Source organism: Stegodyphus dumicola, chromosome 12 (genome assembly GCF_044657685.1).
Source record: "Stegodyphus dumicola isolate Sdum_Otavi_A_Nest chromosome 12, ASM4465768v1".
NCBI lineage: Eukaryota > Metazoa > Arthropoda > Arachnida > Araneae > Eresidae > Stegodyphus > Stegodyphus dumicola.
In genome coordinates, this window is record NC_140779.1 from 24,998,471 (window position 1) to 25,016,897 (window position 18,427).

Sequence of the window (18,427 nt, forward strand, 5' to 3'; positions counted from 1 at the left end):
TTTCTAATGCCGACTTAGGCGGGGCAGCTGCTGGCAAATAAATGGAGCTTAGTGGGAATTATTTTTTTTCATTCTCATCGCTTTTTTAACCTTACGGTAGATATTCTGGAATTTATGAATAGAAGAGTATGCTGTGTTTAACAGAAGTCTGTTTGGTGTAATTTTGATGCATTGATTGATAAGCGGGCGATTACTCCAAACTCTCTTTGATGTACTATGCCCTTGGAACAGTGTGATATTATTTCATGTAAATTTTCCGCCTATTGCCTTTATTAGATCGAGAAAATTTCTGGGCGGTAAATATTTAACTGATGCACTGAAATTAGAATAATTTCTACGTAGTTCACACGGTATCGAGCGAAATAAAATCGGTAAACTTCAGATGTTGTAAACTTTGATTAAAACTTGGAGTATTGGTGCTATTATTAACATGGGCTATTATCAGTATTGGTGCTATTATCAGCATGCCCAACATGTGTACCACGTTGGTTGATGCCTTTTCGGATGGCACAGACTGTCCACTCACCATCGATGGGGAATAGATGATATAATTTGCACTTTGTAATCGATTACGGAGTCCCGATGCTTCCTTTACGTTTTATCCGTAATAGTGGTAAGGCTGCACTAGAAAATCTTGCATAAAGGAAAAGAACCCACCTTCATATTTAATTTTTTACTTCCTTGTACGAAGTAAAGGAAGTATCGTAATCACGAAAAATGTCGGGTACCATATTTTAAAGAAAATATCCATGTTGATCGCTATCGAATGCAATTTAATGATGTTTTTGCACGACATCTGTACGTAAGGACAAAATAAAGGCATCTTTTTTCCCCAAACGAATTAAAAATGGATTCAGAAGAGATTTTTTTCGTGGCGTCTGTTCGTACGTACGTATGTATGTATGCATCTCGCATAACTCAAAAAGCGAGTAGCCTCGGAACGTTGAAATTTTGTGTATGGGACTGCTATAACATTTAGATGTGCACCTCGTATTTTGGTTGCAATCGGCCGCACCAAACGTATATAAATATATTTATCCACTCTGTTACCCGGCTCAGTCATCTCAGTTTCTTTACTCTTATATGTTTGTAAATTGTACATTTTTTTTGGCTTTAGAAATGATTGAATTATGTTGTTCTTATCTTCCGGTTAAGGTTTTTATGTCTTTAGTAAATCTGTATGCAATATTTTTAGAATTATCAACAATTTTAAAGTTGTTTAAGTGCCGCTAAGCCTAATAATTTTTCTGATGGCGGCCATTGCTTATTATTAACATATTCAATCCCCCTCTCCTTTAAAAAAAAAAAAAAAAAAAAAAAAAAAAATCTTTCCAGTTAGAATTTGAGTAATTAATTTTTTTTTTTTTTACGTACAATAACGGTTTTAACATTTTTGGCTTTCTAAAAATATCCTTGAAAGGTTATTCACGTTCTTAGTGCTGCAGTAATCTATACATTCAACCTATACATAATATTTTGCAAAATCATTGTGCCTTATTTTGATTGAGTTTTTCTGAATAAAAGAAATGTTTACGATTGTATTGGTATGATATATGATATTGTTACGAAATGTACAGGAGCGGTAAGATGGTTTCCCTGCAAAGCAGTTTTAGGGTTGCCATAAAATGGCAAAGGAAGGCAGGGTTGCCAAATTTGGCGAGAAATCCCCCATATGGCGACAAAATTGGCGGTACCCCATGGACAGATGGAGAACCTTCTGGAACGAACTCTTACCGGTTTAGCCCAGAATGTTCTCGAACACAAGCCGAAAGCTATATAAAATCTGCTGATCCACAGTCAGTTAGTGTCTCAGAGAGTGAGCCTCATCTAGCGAGCCGTGCGGAGTGGATCGAGTTGACAGCCGGGCAACAAGTGCCGAGTGGGTCATCGAATGCACCGAAGGTGTCTCTTAGTGTATCGCGGTTAGTGCATCGTCGAGAGAGCGTGTTGAGCTCCGAGAACGACTGAATCAAAGAGTCGGGAGCCGTGCTCTGTGTGTCGTCGAGTGCAGTCTGTGTGTCGCGAGTTGTAGCGTGGAAAGTCTCGAGAGTACGTGGAGTTCCGAGAACGTGTGTGTGTATTGAGAATACGGCAAAGCACACTAGGGCTATCTGCCTAAAGGGAGGGATGCCTTTCGTGGAGGACTTTCTAAGGGAAACTGGCTCGTATACACGTTACACATGGGGAAAACCACGAAAACGCCCATGCAGCCAGCCCGTTCGCGGGATTCGAACCTCGGACCGAACTACCAGTGTTCAGCGATTTTACCGCTCGGCCGCTGGTGGGCCGTTCCGAGAACGACCAAGGAGAGTCGAAAGCTGTACTTTGGTGCTTTGCGGTAAAGCTGTCTCCACCGTGATAGCCTGATAACCTGAAGGCTGTGTCGTGTTTATAGTAGTTCATCGACGACTGTAAAACGTATTTTGGAGCTGTCCTGACAATACTGGCCAATAAAGTGTGTTTCGATACTTCATCAAGTAGTATTGTCATTATTCACTCCAAATCTACGAACCCCGTACGAACTGGTGTCAGAAGAAAAAAACGTAACAATATGTATTGCTTTTGACAAATATCAGTTTTAAAATAATTCATCCATGAATATTTCCGAAAAAAAAAAAAAGAAAAACATTTTTTCTTTTCAATCAAGCATTTCATTAATCATATAAAAAAGTTGAAAAATATCGATTCAAATATAACCTAGATTAGAGTCTGGTTGATTCAAATATCTGATGTAACAGAATTATTATTAGATTATGCTAAAATATTTCCATAACTTTTCGAATTTGAATAAGTCTCAGCTCTGAAAAGTCATAGAATAAACGGTGTATTTATTTTATAACATGAAATGCAGTGTTAAAATGTTCAGTATTAAACAGTATCAAGAGGAAAAGATGAGCTTTAATATAGTGTTATCCATAGAAATGTAGATTATATTTAATTTTAAAAACTAGGCTAATAAGTATATGCATTATCGTATTACTTAACTGTTATTCTAAACTAAGTTGTTTCACAATGTTGAGGTTTGTTTCACAGTTTTACAGTTTGCTGAGATAAATTTAACTAAAAGCACAAACTATTTGGAATGCTAAGCTATGCATTTCTTTATAAATACTTTATTGAAATCTATCATGCAACAGAAAATTTTCCAAAGAAAAGATTCAGAGGATAAAAAGCCACATTTACAAAAATCAAATTCAATTTTCAGTTTTCAAAAACATCACAAATTTTATGCTAAAAATGGTTTTACTTTAAAACAGAAGGATTTAATTTCAAAAGTGTAATTCCACACTCCCCTTCCTGAAACCTTGAATCATAACTTTCATCAAAAGAAAATATAATTTTTCTGTAATTTATGCAAATAATAATGCATGAGAAGATGTTCGCTTCAAGTTAAGTTTATGATATGAAACATCGATTTTATCGCGCTGATTGAGAAAAACAACTTCATATGAGGAAACTTGAACGGACACGAGGAAAGAATCGCGCGATCGTAGACCCGTCGCCCCGTTGTAACGTAGTAGCTCAACGTTCTGGCCTTATCTGTCTCGATGGTAGTGACCAGGTCAAATTCTCAGTATTCAACGGTCTCAACCTCTCGGTCATTGGTGGGGCCCTAAATCTCAGCAAGTTTGAGTCAAGCGAAGTTAATCTGCTTTAAAAACAAACGCACATCCTTAAACAAAAAATGGGGGAAAAAAAGGATGTATGATATAAAATTAACAAGACAACAACCTTGTGTATGGCATAGATTCAGTCAATAAATCAATCGATTACGAGGGCAAACAAGCAGAGGTCCTTCTTCATCAGCTAAAATAAAATAAATAATAAATAAATAAATAAAAATTAAATTAAAAAAAAAATCGGGTCCGTGTATCCTACGGCAGTAAAGCAAGCGCTTGCATCCGCCGCTTTCCGATCTTGTCGATTTCTTTGGTCCTGATGAAGAGGGACCTGTACCTGTTTGCCTTACAATCCATTGAGTTATTGGCTAAATCTACCGCCATATATAATGTTACTGCTTTGCTAATTTTATGTTTTAACTTTAGGGGTACTTCTCTTTTGTTTTGGATATATGATGTTTGTGAAAACAACAATTGTACAAAATTTTATATTTTAACTACAGAAAATAAATAAATAAATAATTTTATGTTTTAACTTTAGGGGTACTTCTCTTTTGTTTTGGATATATGATGTTTGTGAAAACAACAATTGTACAAAATTTTATATTTTAACTACAGAAAATAAATAAATAAATAATTTTATGTTTTAACTTTAGGGGTACTTCTCTTTTGTTTTGGATATATGATGTTTGTGAAAACAACAATTGTACAAAATTTTATATTTTAACTACAGAAAATAAATAAATAAATAATTTTATGTTTTAACTTTAGGGGTACTTCTCTTTTGTTTTGGATATATGATGTTTGTGAAAACAACAATTGTACAAAATTTTATATTTTAACTACAGAAAATAAATAAATAAAAAGTAAATTCTGAAGGGTTTCAGATTTTAAATTACGTCCAAAGAGGCATTTTTTTTAACGTTTTGTTTGTTACCTTTATTTATTAAATATCATGTTCTACGTACTGAAACCATAAAATTCAGTTCAACAGCAATATCGCAAAATAATTTTAAAATAAGCATATCTTTAGAATTTCCGATACAGTTTCTCGCGCGCTGAAGATAATCCCCCCCCCCGTACAATGTTGCTATTGCTCGCTTTGAAATCGTTTAGTTTGTTAATCAAAAAGTAGTTGAAGTGTTACAAAATATGAAATGGATAATAATACAAATTTCAAATTCCAAATTAGGGCTTCCACATGTCCATATTCTGCGGAAGATTACGTTATACAAATTTTGATGGCTCTAGGTACCGTCGTTTTATCACAGTGCCAGAAACATTTATACATTCATGCAGATTATTTAATTTCTTTAAATATAATACAAGGCTCTAATATTTGGTGGCAACAATTTGAAAAGTGATTCACCGTTTATAGTTTTCAACGCAAAATGGCAAAACGAAGTTAATAGTCCTTCAGGGTAAATTGCCCTTTTGGACTAATAAAATGTCGAAAGCAAACATTGTAAACCGCAAGCTGCTAAATACAGCAGAAATCAAGAATTCGTATAAATTGGCTGAGATTGTTGTGAAGCAAGCATGTCTGAGCCTCGGAAATTGTTAAAGTAGCTCATTTCACATGAACAAAACAAACGAAAACGGTGAGAGAAAGTGATGTTGAAGTAAGGAAATTAACTGAATTTTGGTGCGTATGGATAGCTTACCTAAATGAACTGAGCATTCGTTTTCAAGGTCAAAAGGAACTAATAAATTAATCTTTCAAAGACAGACAGCGTTTGAAATTATGAGTACATTGAAATTCTGGCAAACTTCTGTTATTGAAATTAAAAATTAACTTTACTCTGGAATTTTGGTCGAGGTCGAGTAAACAACAACAACATAAACAACAACAAATACCTAAATGAACTGAGCATTCGTTTTCAAGGTCAATAGGAACTAATAAATTAATCTTTCAAAGAAAGACAGCATTTGGAATTATGAGTACATTGAAATTCTGGCAAACTTCTGTTATTGAAATTAAAAATTAACTTTACTCTGGAATTTTGGTCGAGGTCGAGTAAACAACAACAACAACAACAACAAATACCTAAATGAACTGAGCATTCGTTTTCAAGGTCAATAGGAACTAATAAATTAATCTTTCAAAGAAAGACAGCATTTGGAATTATGAGTACATTGAAATTCTGGCAAACTTCTGTTATTGAAATTAAAAATTAACTTTACTCTGGACTTTTGGTCGAGGTCGAGTAAACAACAACAACAACAACAACAACTACCTAAATGAACTGAGCATTCGTTTTCAATGTCAGTAGGAACTAATAAATTAATCTTTCAAAGACAGACAGCGTTTGAAATTATGAGTACATTGAAATTATGAATTATAGCAAACTTGTGTTATTGAAAGAAAAAATTAAGTTTACTCTGGAATTTTGGTCGAGGTCGAGTAAAGAACAACAACAACAACAAATGAGGCATTAATTTTTGTTTTATGAAAATACATTCAAGTTTGAAGATTTCATAATTCAAGTTTGAAGATTTCATAAACTATCAGTTCCTTGTCAATATATTTGCTAGCCCATTTTCAGTAAACGCCTGCGAACTTGCAAATGCTCCCAACATAAAGGAAAGTGATCATAAATGCACTTATTACTTAAAGACAGCCTTTTAGCACTTTCACGAATATTTCCTGCTCCTGACATCTCTTTTGAAAGTAACTTCTTACTCCTCATGAAGCATACGTAAAATAAGAACAAAACTTTGAGTATAATCTTTGTAATCGCTAGCACGTCTGTCTTAGTGTCTGAATGCAGCGCACGTCTATCCAGTTGCAGTGGTATTAAAAAAATAATCGGCTTGCTATTCACATTAAAAATATTTTGTTTATACTTGTTTCCAAATAAAATCTTTCGAAGATAAAGAGAGAGACAATTTTATCATTCGCAGTAATATTATTAGTTACATTCTGATTAATAATTTAGTGTTTTGTTAAATCTGTGCACGTCTGTTTGTTTGTGACATTATCATCTGTGGAAGAGCGGGGAGTAGAGTTTCGAGAGAGGTTCGCTATATAGTGCCGCTATGAATGGAATATCGGAGACTAAATGAAACGTAAAAATTTTTAAAAACAAATAATGAAACTTATGTGCACAGTTAAAAAAAATAATAAATATCTTGTTCAGGAACAAGCACGAACTCAGTTAATACACAAAAATTTAATATGTTCATTATAATGTAGATTTTTTGTGGCAACAGTGATGTTTTGTTTATGTATGCTTTCAGCGTGATAACGCACGGAATGTTACCTTTTGGATATGTTTAGAATGCTAAATAAATAAGTTCGTTGTTAATTAAAAAAGGTTTTCTCTGTGAAATATATTAATTACCATTCGTCCGAAGTTATTAAATAAGTCACGAAATTGATTAATTTCAAACACATAAAATATCTAATAAAAGAAAATCTGAAATGTTTCAGATTTTAAATTACGTCCAACGGGCGTTTCTTTGAACATTTTGTGTGTTACCTTTATTTATTAAATATAACGTTCTTCGCACTTAAATCATAAAATTCAGTTCAACAGCAATATAGCAAAATAATTTTAAAATGAGCATATCTTTCGAATTTCCGATACACAGTTTCTTGCGCTGGAGATATAAATCTTTTTTCTGTACAACGTTGCCATTGCTAGCTTTGAAATCCCTGAGTTGGTTAATAAAAAAATTCGATAAAGTTTTACAAAATATGAAATCGATAATAAAACAAATTTCAAATTTGGGCTTCTATATGCCCATATTCGCAGTAGGATTACGTCATTCAAAATTGGTATCGTTGTTTATATGTATCATTGTTTTATGTATCGTTCTATGTATCATTGTTTTATCACAATGCTATAAATATTCATACATTGCAGATTTTTCATCATTTAATTTCTTCAAATATAATGCAGGGCGATAATATTTGGTGGCAACAGTCTGAAAAAGTGAAACAGATATTCAGAGCGATTCGACGCAAAATCGCAAAACGAAAACAATAGTTCCTCAGAGACAAAGCCCCTTTCGACTAATAAATGAAAATTGAAGAGAGGCTGTGTATTCCAAACGGTCGCTGGGGTTTAATACCTAGCTTTACTCTTTTTTTTTTAGTGACTCAGGATTTTTTTTTCCGAAAAAAAAAATTTCTGTTACGAAATGTAAATAATATTTATTCATATTTGTGTAGAATTTCTATTAATAACTATTTTATGACTATTCTATGCAATACAGGACAATCATATGAGAAATAAGAAACATAATTCAATAACTATGTGGTAATATTTCATGAGAATGCAAGATTTATAAACGAGTTGCCAAGTGTACTTGCATAATTCCAAGATACCAAGTTCAGACTAAAGTGTTGTTTTAGATATCAGCTTTGAATTTGATGGCAGCACCATAACATATAAATGGGAAGGATAACTTCACACGCATCATACGCATGATTCATTGGTTTGCGATTCTGATCTGGCGCAATATCGAGACAATGAACTTCATTCCACAACAACGTTTGTTGTCTTGGCGCTAATATTTCTGATTCCAGGGCTTTCTCATTAATGTATTCCATCTTATTTTCTGCGTCTACATCCAAAACAAGCATAACTATTTAACCCATTCTAGTCGATCTTAATTTGGAAAAGTTTATTTAAAGTGGCTGCTTTTGTAGAAATTCTAACTAATCCTTAACAACGCTATTCTTTATTACGTCACTCAGATAACTGATCTGTGCACCTAGCGTTTCTGATTATCATCCAGGTTCTTTGGCACACATGTTACCATTGTATTAACATCAACTGGGCTCTTTGATTAGTTATTTGGCGAACATGTTACCATTATATTAACATCAACTGGGCTCTTTGATTAGTTATTTGGCAAACATGTTACCATTGTATTAACATCAACTGGGCTCTTTGATTAGTTATTTGGCAAACATGTTACCATTGTATTAACATCAACTGGGCTCTTTGATTAGTTATTTGGCAAACATGTTACCATTGTATTAACATCAACTGGGCTCTTTGATTAGTTATTTGGCAAACATGTTACCATTGTATTAACATCAACTGGGCTCTTTGATTAGTTATTTGGCAAACATGTTACCATTGTATTAACATCAACTGGGCTCTTTGATTAGTTATTTGGCAAACATGTTACCATTGTATTAACATCAACTGGGCTCTTTCATTAGTTATTTGGCAAACATGTTACCATTGTATTAACACCAACTGGGCTCTTTGATTAGTTATTTGGAAAACATGTTACCATTGTATTAACATCAACTGGGCGCTGGAGATGATTTTTTTTTTCCGTGCAGTATTGCCATGGCTCGCGTGGAAATCGTTGAGTTTGTTCATCAAAAATTTATTAAAGTGTTACAAAATAGGAAATAGATAATTAAAAAAATTCCAAATTCCGAATTTGGTCTTCCAGATGCCCATATTCGGGTGGAGACGTACGTTATTGAAAACTGGATGGCTCTAGGTACTGCTGTTTCATCACAATGCGAGAAACATACATACATTTATGGAGATTCTTCATTATTTAATTTCTTTAAATATATTACAGGGCGATAATATTTCGTGGCAACAATTTGAAAAGTTAAAGGGACATTTAAAATTTTTGACGCAAAATGCCAAAACGAAATTAATAGGATAATAAATTATTAGTAATAACGCCCATTTGGTAAATAAAAAAAATTAATTGAAAGGGGAAAAAACTGTTGCGCATCTTTTTCCTCTCAGTGCCTTAAGCTCTAAGAATTCTTGACGACCTAAACTGAGAATTAATAAGCACAGATAGCTAACTTTTAGTTTAGATTCTCGGAGTTATCGCCTCAGAACCATCAATTTGGGTTGACTAACGATCTAAATGTGTATTAAATGTATTTACGGGTAATATTGATTAATAAAATAACTGGAAATGGATGGTATCCTAAATATGTGTGACTGTTGTGTTTTTGACATGATATGAAGCTTTTAATTCGAAGTAACTGAAGATCTAATATGTGAAGCCTTTCAAATAATAAATTTATAGTGCTTTAACGTCCGTTTCATTCTAAAAATAACAGCAGTAAATGTTTTTCCCTGCAGTTCTGACGCGCACTTACCGATGAAATCTGAACCCAAAAGACTGTACATGAATCTTTTCATATGATCTGAAATGGAATTCGGTATAAAAAGGGTAATTGCGTCACAACTTCCTCTTTTCGCTCTTCCGCTGTCTCGCTAGCTAGCAAAGCTTACTTTCCTAAATTTGTCCATTGTTTAAGTTGTAAGCTGAACAATATTGTGGTGCTGCATAGCGCATCTACAGTAATAATGTGCATTATCATCCAAAAATAAAATTACATATGGAGTTTGTCGTTATGTGTGTTTTTCGAGCATCCATCGTTCTAACTACTCAGCAAAGTCTGCAAGTTAAATGGCAATCCTCTCCAACGCCAATCCGTTGCAACTTTACTCTCATCAGGTCATTTTATTTCAATAGTCACGCAGTTTTATCACCATTACGGAACAGTTTTATCACCTATATATTATTTGAAATACTAAATCTACTATAAACAGGAAAAAATACACGTTAAATTTGCGCGATATGCGATAAAACTTCCAACGGAAGAGTGGGAAAATAACTGTAAACGTGTAACTGATAGCACGATGATTGATGGCAAGTTAACCCGCAGGCCCATATCATTATGATGAATCGTACGGTTACCATTCAACGCATTACTGAGGAATTTAATGAGGATACGACTTCTACCTTCCACACAAAAACCATTCTTCATATGTGGCTGCTATTGTTAAAACAGATGACGATGCAGCTGTTTTATGTGATAGATATTTATGATACGGTGCCCTTTTATTTGAGACTTAGTTGAGTTAGATTAAATAACAACAATCACAAATAATTAATTACATTCATAAATGGGATTAAATTGACCGTACTGTAGTAGGAATACTATGAAGTAAAAAAGGAAAGTGAAGAAGGCAAATGCGAAGTGGGGGCAGGTTTTGTAAAGCTCAGGAAAGCTTAATTGCCGAATATGCCCTTAGGGGTAAATTGCTAAATTCCTCAAGTGGGGCACTTATGCGAAACGAATAAGAAATAAATGAATAAATAAATAAAAGCATAAACCCTTTTCGAAGAGAGACAGAAGAGCAGGATCTATTTCCTGCTGGCGTCTGGTTCTTCAAGACCAGTAGCGACAGGGAGGGAAGGAGCGTTAATTGCTCTTGTACGCGTTTTCGACCTCGTCCATCTCCTGCCCGGGGCGAGACTAGAAAGTTGGGGGGCGATCTGCAAAATACAAAATAAAAGCGATCTGCTTCTCCACCTTATTGGCGCGTTTCCTTCTAAGCCGGTTCTTTTATAAAGAAATCTTATATCTCATGGAAATCCTGCAGCCTTTTAGTCTTTTTCTTAAAATGAAATAATAAAGATTTCCCAATTCATCCTTTCCCATTTCATCCTGTGGTCAAAATCGCTCGGATTCATCCACTGCTATTCCTTATCCCTCTCAGCGGAATATTTGACGAAATCTTTCCCAATTCATCCGGAGTTACCTTCCATCCCGACATTAGCACCCCCTTCTGACTGAATCTTTCCCAATTTATCCCCTTTTCAAAAAGCCGTTGTTGAGAGAATCATTTGCTGAAACAACGAACATTATGTGATAAATGCCCGTTGGTTTTTTAAACTTAACAATCTGATCAATATGCTAATATCTGGGAAATAGTCCAGGCGTGAAATGCAATGAAGCTGTCAAATACGGACTATCTAAATTCAGTAATCTAAATTCTCACTCGTATCTAAATTTAGATATACGTATATTATCATTATGCCTAAAATTCTTTCATCTGCACAGAATCAATTGTCTAAAGAAAATAGTTAGTAAATAATGTTAGAAATCGAAGCTCAGCTAGGTCAAACAAATGAGGGCTTTCATCTAAGCTATTTTAATTGACTAAAGTTGGAATCCACGGTATCAGAAAGTAATTTCCCGAGAAGCGGATGAAAGGAGGAATCGCAGAGGAAGGCAACGGACGAGTTAGCGTTATTTTGAGCTGAGCATAAATAGGGAACGGACGCAATGGTACTAAACTGAAAAAACAGTCCAACCTTGGAAAGGACAAAACGGCACTAAGCCCAAAAAGCAAACCAACTTTGGAAAGGACAAACGTCACCAAGCCGAAAAAGCAATCCAACTTTGAAAAGGACAAAACGGCACTCAGCCGAAGAAATAAACTTTGGAAAGGACAAAACGACACTAAGCCGAAGCAACAGACCCTTAGTTAATATAAAAACTAGTACATGGATCAAGTTAGTTCGTTATAATATTTACTGGTCACACAAATTAAGTATTAAACCCATTCCTTTTTTTAGCCCAAAGGAGCGTTAGCCCAGAAGAGCTAATAGTCTCAAAATGGGACTTTTTTGTTGAATCACTGTACCACAAGTCCAAAACTCTTTTCAAATTGTTGCCACCAGATATTATTTCTATTATATTTGTATTCAATTAAAAGAAATTAAAATAATGAAGAATTTGCATGTCTGTATGCATGTTTTTGTCACTGTGGAGAAACAACGGTACCTAGAGCTATCAGATTTTAAATAACGTAGTTAGTTCTTCATTCGAGTATGGATACCTGGAAGCCCGAATTTTGAATTTTGAATTTGTTTTATTGTGTATTTCATATTTCTTAAAACTTCAACGAATTTTTTAATTAACATATAATGTATTTCTCCAACTTTCCTAGCGTGCCTTCGTGGTGTAACGGTAGCACGCTGGGCCGGTATTCCAGAGGTCCGTGGTTCGATTCCCGGCGAAGGTGGTTGTATATTTTTCATCTTATCTGCTTCCAATTAACCTAATGACTCTACAAGTGGCGCCCGAACTAAAAGGGTTGTGGATGATGATTCTCCGCACCCAGGATTTGGCGACTGGGTCCCCTAAAAATCCCAGTCCCCCTTTAAAAGAGACAGTATATAAGTTATTTCTCCCACTTTCCTAGCGTGCCTTTGTGGTGTAACGGTAGCACGCTGGGCCGGTATTCCAGAGGTTCGTGGATCGATTCCCGGCGAAGGCGGTTGCATATTTTTCATCTCTCTGGCTTTCAATTAACCTAATGACTCTACAAACAAACTCAATGATTTCAAAATGACCAATGGGAACAATGTACAGAAAAAAACATCTTTATCTCCAGCGCGCGAGACTGTCCGTCGAAAATTCTAAAAATGCGCTGTTTTTAAATATTTTGTGATACTGCTGTTGAATTGACTTTCACGTGGTTTAAGTGCCAAGATTATGATATTTAATAAATAAAGGTAACACGCAAAACATTAAAAAAACGCTCCTTTGGCCCCCTTTTGGTTTTTTTAATTCATAGTATCTTGAAAATAAGATAGATTTAGAGAAATATAAGGGAAACTAGGTAGACGTTATGCATAAACTTATACTAACTGTAGAGCGCTCAATTATTTAAAAAAAAAAAAAAAAAAACTGGCTATCTGTAATCTAAAACTAAGCATTTAACATGAAATGTAATTCTTTACATTATTAAAAATACATTACTTATAAATACCAATTCATTTCTTCACTTTTAAATTTTTATTTATTTATCCTTAAAATACTTAGTACCTTCAAATTTCTTTATTACTTATTGTCTTTGTCCTTTAGAAAAACAGAAAGATAATTTAGAGAAAGATGATAACGTTATTACTGTTATGAATTTTGTCCATTTCAAAATGTGAGTAATACGCTATCAATAATGAATCTTTGTATGTTTGCAGGTTTAGCAAGATTTGTGGAGTTAAATGATCACTAGGAAAAGTAAACAACTTAATCGTATTACACGCAAATTAATGTTATCACTGCTTCTTGTTTTTATAGCGATGGTCTTCTCGCATCATAAGATTTGTGGAGTTTCATCATTAGTAAAAGTGAACAATAAACACCACTTCTTGTTCTTATAGTGATGTTCTTATCGCATCATAATATTTGTGGAGTTAAATTGTCATTAGTAAAAGTAAACAACATAACCCTATTTCAGGCAAATTAATGTTATCATTGCTTCTTGTTTTTATAGCGATGTTCTTCTCGCATCATAAGATTTGTGGAGTTTTATCATCAGTAAAAATGAACAATATACACTACTTCTTGTTCTTATAGGGATGTTCTTATCGTATCATAAGATTTGTGGAGTATTATCATTAGTAAAAATGAACAATATACACTACTTCTTGTTCTTATAGGGATGTTCTTATCGCATAATAAGATTTGTGGAGTTAAATTGTCATCAGTAAAAGTAAACAACATAATCATATTACATGCAAATTAATGTTATCACCGCTTCTTTTCCTTATAGTGATATTCTTATCGCATCATACGATTTGTGGAGTTAAATTATCATAAGTAAACAACATAATCGTATTACAGGCAAATTAATGTTATCACTGCTTCTTGTTTTTAATGCGATGTTCTTCTCGCATCATAAGATTTGTGGAGTTTTATCATTACTAAAAGTGAACAATATACACTACTTGTTCTTATAGTGATGTTCTTATCGCATCATAAGATTTGTGGAGTTAAATTGTTATTAGTAAAAGTAAACAACATAATCATATTACACGCAAATTAATGTTATCAGCGCTTTTTTTTTTTTTCTTATAGTGATATTCTTATCGCATCATACGATTTGTAGAGTTACATTCTCATTAGTAGAAGTAAACAACATAATCGTATTTCAGGCTAATTAACGTTATCAATCATTAGTAAAAGTGAACAATATACACTACTTCTTGTTCTTATAGTGATGTTCTTATCGCATCATAAGATTTGTGGAGTTAAATTCTCATTAGTAGAAATAAACAACATAATCGTATTTCAGGCAAATTAATGTTATCAATCATTAGTAAATGTGAACAATATACACTACTTCTTGTTCTTATAGTGATGTTCTTATCGCAGCATAAGATTTGTGGAATTAAATTGTCATTAGTAAAAGTAAACAACATAATCATATTACATGCAAATTAATGTTATCACCGCTTTTTTTTTCTTATAGTGATATTCTTATCGCATCATACGATTTGTAGAGTTAAATTATCATTAGTAGAAGTAAACAACATAATCGTATTTCAGGCAAATTAATGTTATCACTGCTTCTTGTTCTTACAGTGATGTTCTTATCGCATCATTCTCTTGTAATCAAATTATTGCAATTAGTCTGATTCTGATGAATGCGTAAAGATATTCTGTTGTTGCTGTTGTGACTAATCTCGCTTGTCAAGAATCAGAACACGCCCACAAAATTCATCTCTGCATGGAGTAGATTATTCCTGTCGTTGGCAAGAGACTTGGTCACCATATAAGCGGCAGTACAGTTTTGCCCAGTTCCACCCCAATACTGAGGGATACTTTCTCTACCACCACTCCACACGACAGAACTTTCGGCTTTCCATATATTTAGTGCCCCTATGCTGTAAAGACACTATAAATTTATAAACATCCAAGCCTTCACCGGAATTCGAAACGATACGGTAATCAGACCGACTAACTACTATCCCGGTTGGAGGCCATTCTTTTAAACATATGCCTGATCACGTGACTTTCCAAGAGAACTTTCTAAGAAGCTTCCAGTCTCAATTGATATTGCAGAGAAATTTGCGTTGTTTATGCAATAATACATAAATGCGGTCCGTGCTCACCAGCTGTCGAGTGGTAAATTCGCTGAACACTGGTAGTTCGTTCCGAGGTTCGAATCCCTCGAACGGGCTGGCTGCATAGGCGTTTCCGTGGTTTTCTTCATGTGTAACGTGTATAGAAGCCAGTTTCCGATCAAAGGTCCTCCACAAGGGAATCCCTCCCCCTAGGCAAGTATCCTTTGAGTGTTTTGCCGTAATCCATTTAACAACCAAACCCTAAAATCCAAGGCTTGATGAGTTTCGATAGCATACGAAGATTCGAGGGGGGGGCAAGTTATACCCATTGAAAAGAATTTTGAGAAAGAGGAATTTTGAGTTTGTTTAACTTTAGTGATAAAGGAAATATTGTAAAATCATACAAAAAATTACTTTAGAAATAATTTCTTTTAGAATTGCATGTTACCTGTGTGGTCTCCTATGCTTTTGTAATGTCGTAGAATGAAGAGAAGGTATTTATGTAAACTCGCACATCATTGCACTGTCCTTCTTCGAAACAACGTACTTGATAAGAATAAGACGTATTGTGTGAAAATTCCTTATTTTAAAAACGACAGTTTCAGCAAATCACAGGCAAAACCATCATAAAACTGGCGAGATAAAGATTTTGGGTGTTATAATTCCCAAGTACACTGAAAAATTTGAGAGTTCGATATTTTAAGTACAGTCAAAGAATAGCATTGAAAGAGTTGGCAGTTACAGTCAAGTCCTAACTGACGTGTGGTTGCTCTTAAAACTTCCATATTTTCGTGAATTCTCCCTGTTTTCTTCCTGTTCTTGGCACAAAACACTGAATCGGAGATCTCTCTGGAATCTTCATTCCAAGCACTACTGATGAACGAAACCAATAGGTCGTCGTTAAAAGATACGCGAACAAACATAATCAAACTTGATAAAGGAAAGTGGACATAAATCGTTCTCGCTCTCCCAATATGTGTGTGTGTGCGATTATGGCAAAGCCTCGAGAGCTATCTGCCTAAGGGGAGGGATGCCTTCGTGGAGGACTTTCTAAGGGAAACTGGCTCGTATACACGTTACACATGGAGAAAACCACGAAAACGCCCATGCAGGCAGCCCGTTCGCGAGATTCGAACCTCGGACCGAACTACCAGTGTTCAGCGACTTTACCACTCGGCCGCTGGTGAGCGCTCTCCCAGTATGAAAAATCCTCCCTCGTTTACAGTTACTGAGATGAATGCGTTTCTTCCTGAAGCGATTTCTAATGTGGAAACTATTTCTATTGCCCGCTAGATAAGGGTTATCACTTTAATTTACGCAAAAAATTGACATAAATGATTCTTCCCCTTCCCCCGGGTCTTCATATATGATGGTGGGCAGATCTGGGAGTTGTTCAATGGAATTAAACCAATTTCCTCAGCTTTGGGATGGCAAATAGTCTTCGTGTGTTTTGTCATAATCAAAAAGATTCAAACTCAAAACTGAAAGCATGTAGTTTAATATCGCACTCAAAACGCTATTCTTTGAACTTTACTTGTTCATCGAAATTTTATTTATATTTTCTATCGAATTTCTGTTGCTTTACTGTATCGCCCTGTCGTTCCTATACATTCATGTTATGAAAAGCAGCTATGGATGATGTGAAAAATTTGTCTTCTTTATTTTTTAAAATAAATTTGTTACACTTTGTGTTTAAAATTTTTGACTTCTATATTTTGTTTAAACCTCAACATTGTTGGTCCGAAAATCACACTTTCAATTTTTCTGCTGCCAAAATTATTCAAAAAACATCTTCCATTGGAGAACTGGATTTTCTAGAGGCATTTCACATTCATAAAAATCTTTCTGTTCTAGTTAACGATCCTAATTCCAATCCAAATTTGCCTTCGGCTTTTAGAGAAATTATGTTTTAGTTCTGGTTTCGCCAACAGATGGCGCCACTTGCTTATTCTTGTCCAGGCTTTCTTATCTTATCTAAACATTATTTCCTATCTTGTTCATTTGCGGTTTTGCAGCTGAAGATGATGGTTCGGTAAAACCATCGAAACTAGTCCTGTGAAAATTTTGTGAATTAACGCTGATTTTTGTTGTTTGACTTCTGAATCAGCTGTCATGATTTATAACTTCGAATAGTTAAGTGTCCGGGTAATTAAGAGGTCCCTATACTTGCTGCAGGTCATAATTAAAACTAAACTCAGTGGCGTAACAGCCCTAAAGGGCCAAGGCCTGCAGTGCCCGAAATCAGCTTTCTTGACCGCGGGCCCCGGGGTGCGTAAGCATATGTCCTGAACAAGTGGTCAGCTTGTCGCAGGACCCCCAGTGTCTAGTCCCCAAGCGAACTTGGTACTCATTTTATCGACCCAAGTGATGGAAACAAGGGATGAAAGGCTGAGTCGACCTTGCCTAGCCCGGGAATTGAACCCCGGACCTGTGGGGCTGCTGCGCGATGCACAGGTCATAATTGTGAAAATAAAATTATTCAGTGTATTAATTTAAATAAAATAATTGAACATCTAAGCTCAGTCAGCTTCGACGGGAGTTAAATTTGACTTTCCTTAAAAGCACTTTGATAAAAGATAAATAGTATTTTGTTGCTTTTATTTTAAAATTAAACTCCTTTTTATAATTTATTTATAGAAACGCATTAAAGTCTCAAATAAAACTTAAAATCTTTTTTCCATCCTTTTTTTTTCCTCAAGCCTACTTCTTTTTTCTCTTATCCTTTTTTAGTCCAAAGGGATTTGAATCCCGAAGGACTATTAGTTTCGTTTTGGCATTTTGCGTCGGACTCATAAATGTCGGTTCACTTTTCAAACTGTTGCTACAAAATGTTAGAGTCCTGCATTATATTTGAAGAAATTAAATAATGAAAAATCTGCATAAATGTATGTATATTTCTCGTATTGTGATAAAACAACGGTACATAGAGTCATCGAATTTTGAATAACGTAATCCTCCAACGAATATGAGCATGTGGAAGACCAAATTTGAAATTTGAAATTTGTTTTATGATCGATTTCCTATTTTTTAAAACTTTGACGAATTTTTGATTAACAAACTCAAGGATTTCAAAGCGAGCAATGGCAACGTTGTGCAGAAAAAACATTCTTATCTCCAGCGCGTGAGTCTCTGTATCGGAAATTCTAAAGATATACTCGTTT

General features: G+C 34.7%; 1 protein-coding gene across 1 annotated transcript in view; it reads left to right on the top strand.

Moving 5' to 3' along the window:
• The window catches only part of LOC118191417 (uncharacterized), a 148,550-nt gene that overhangs the window by 76,564 nt on the left and 53,559 nt on the right, over positions 1-18,427 (top strand). The window lies entirely within an intron of this gene.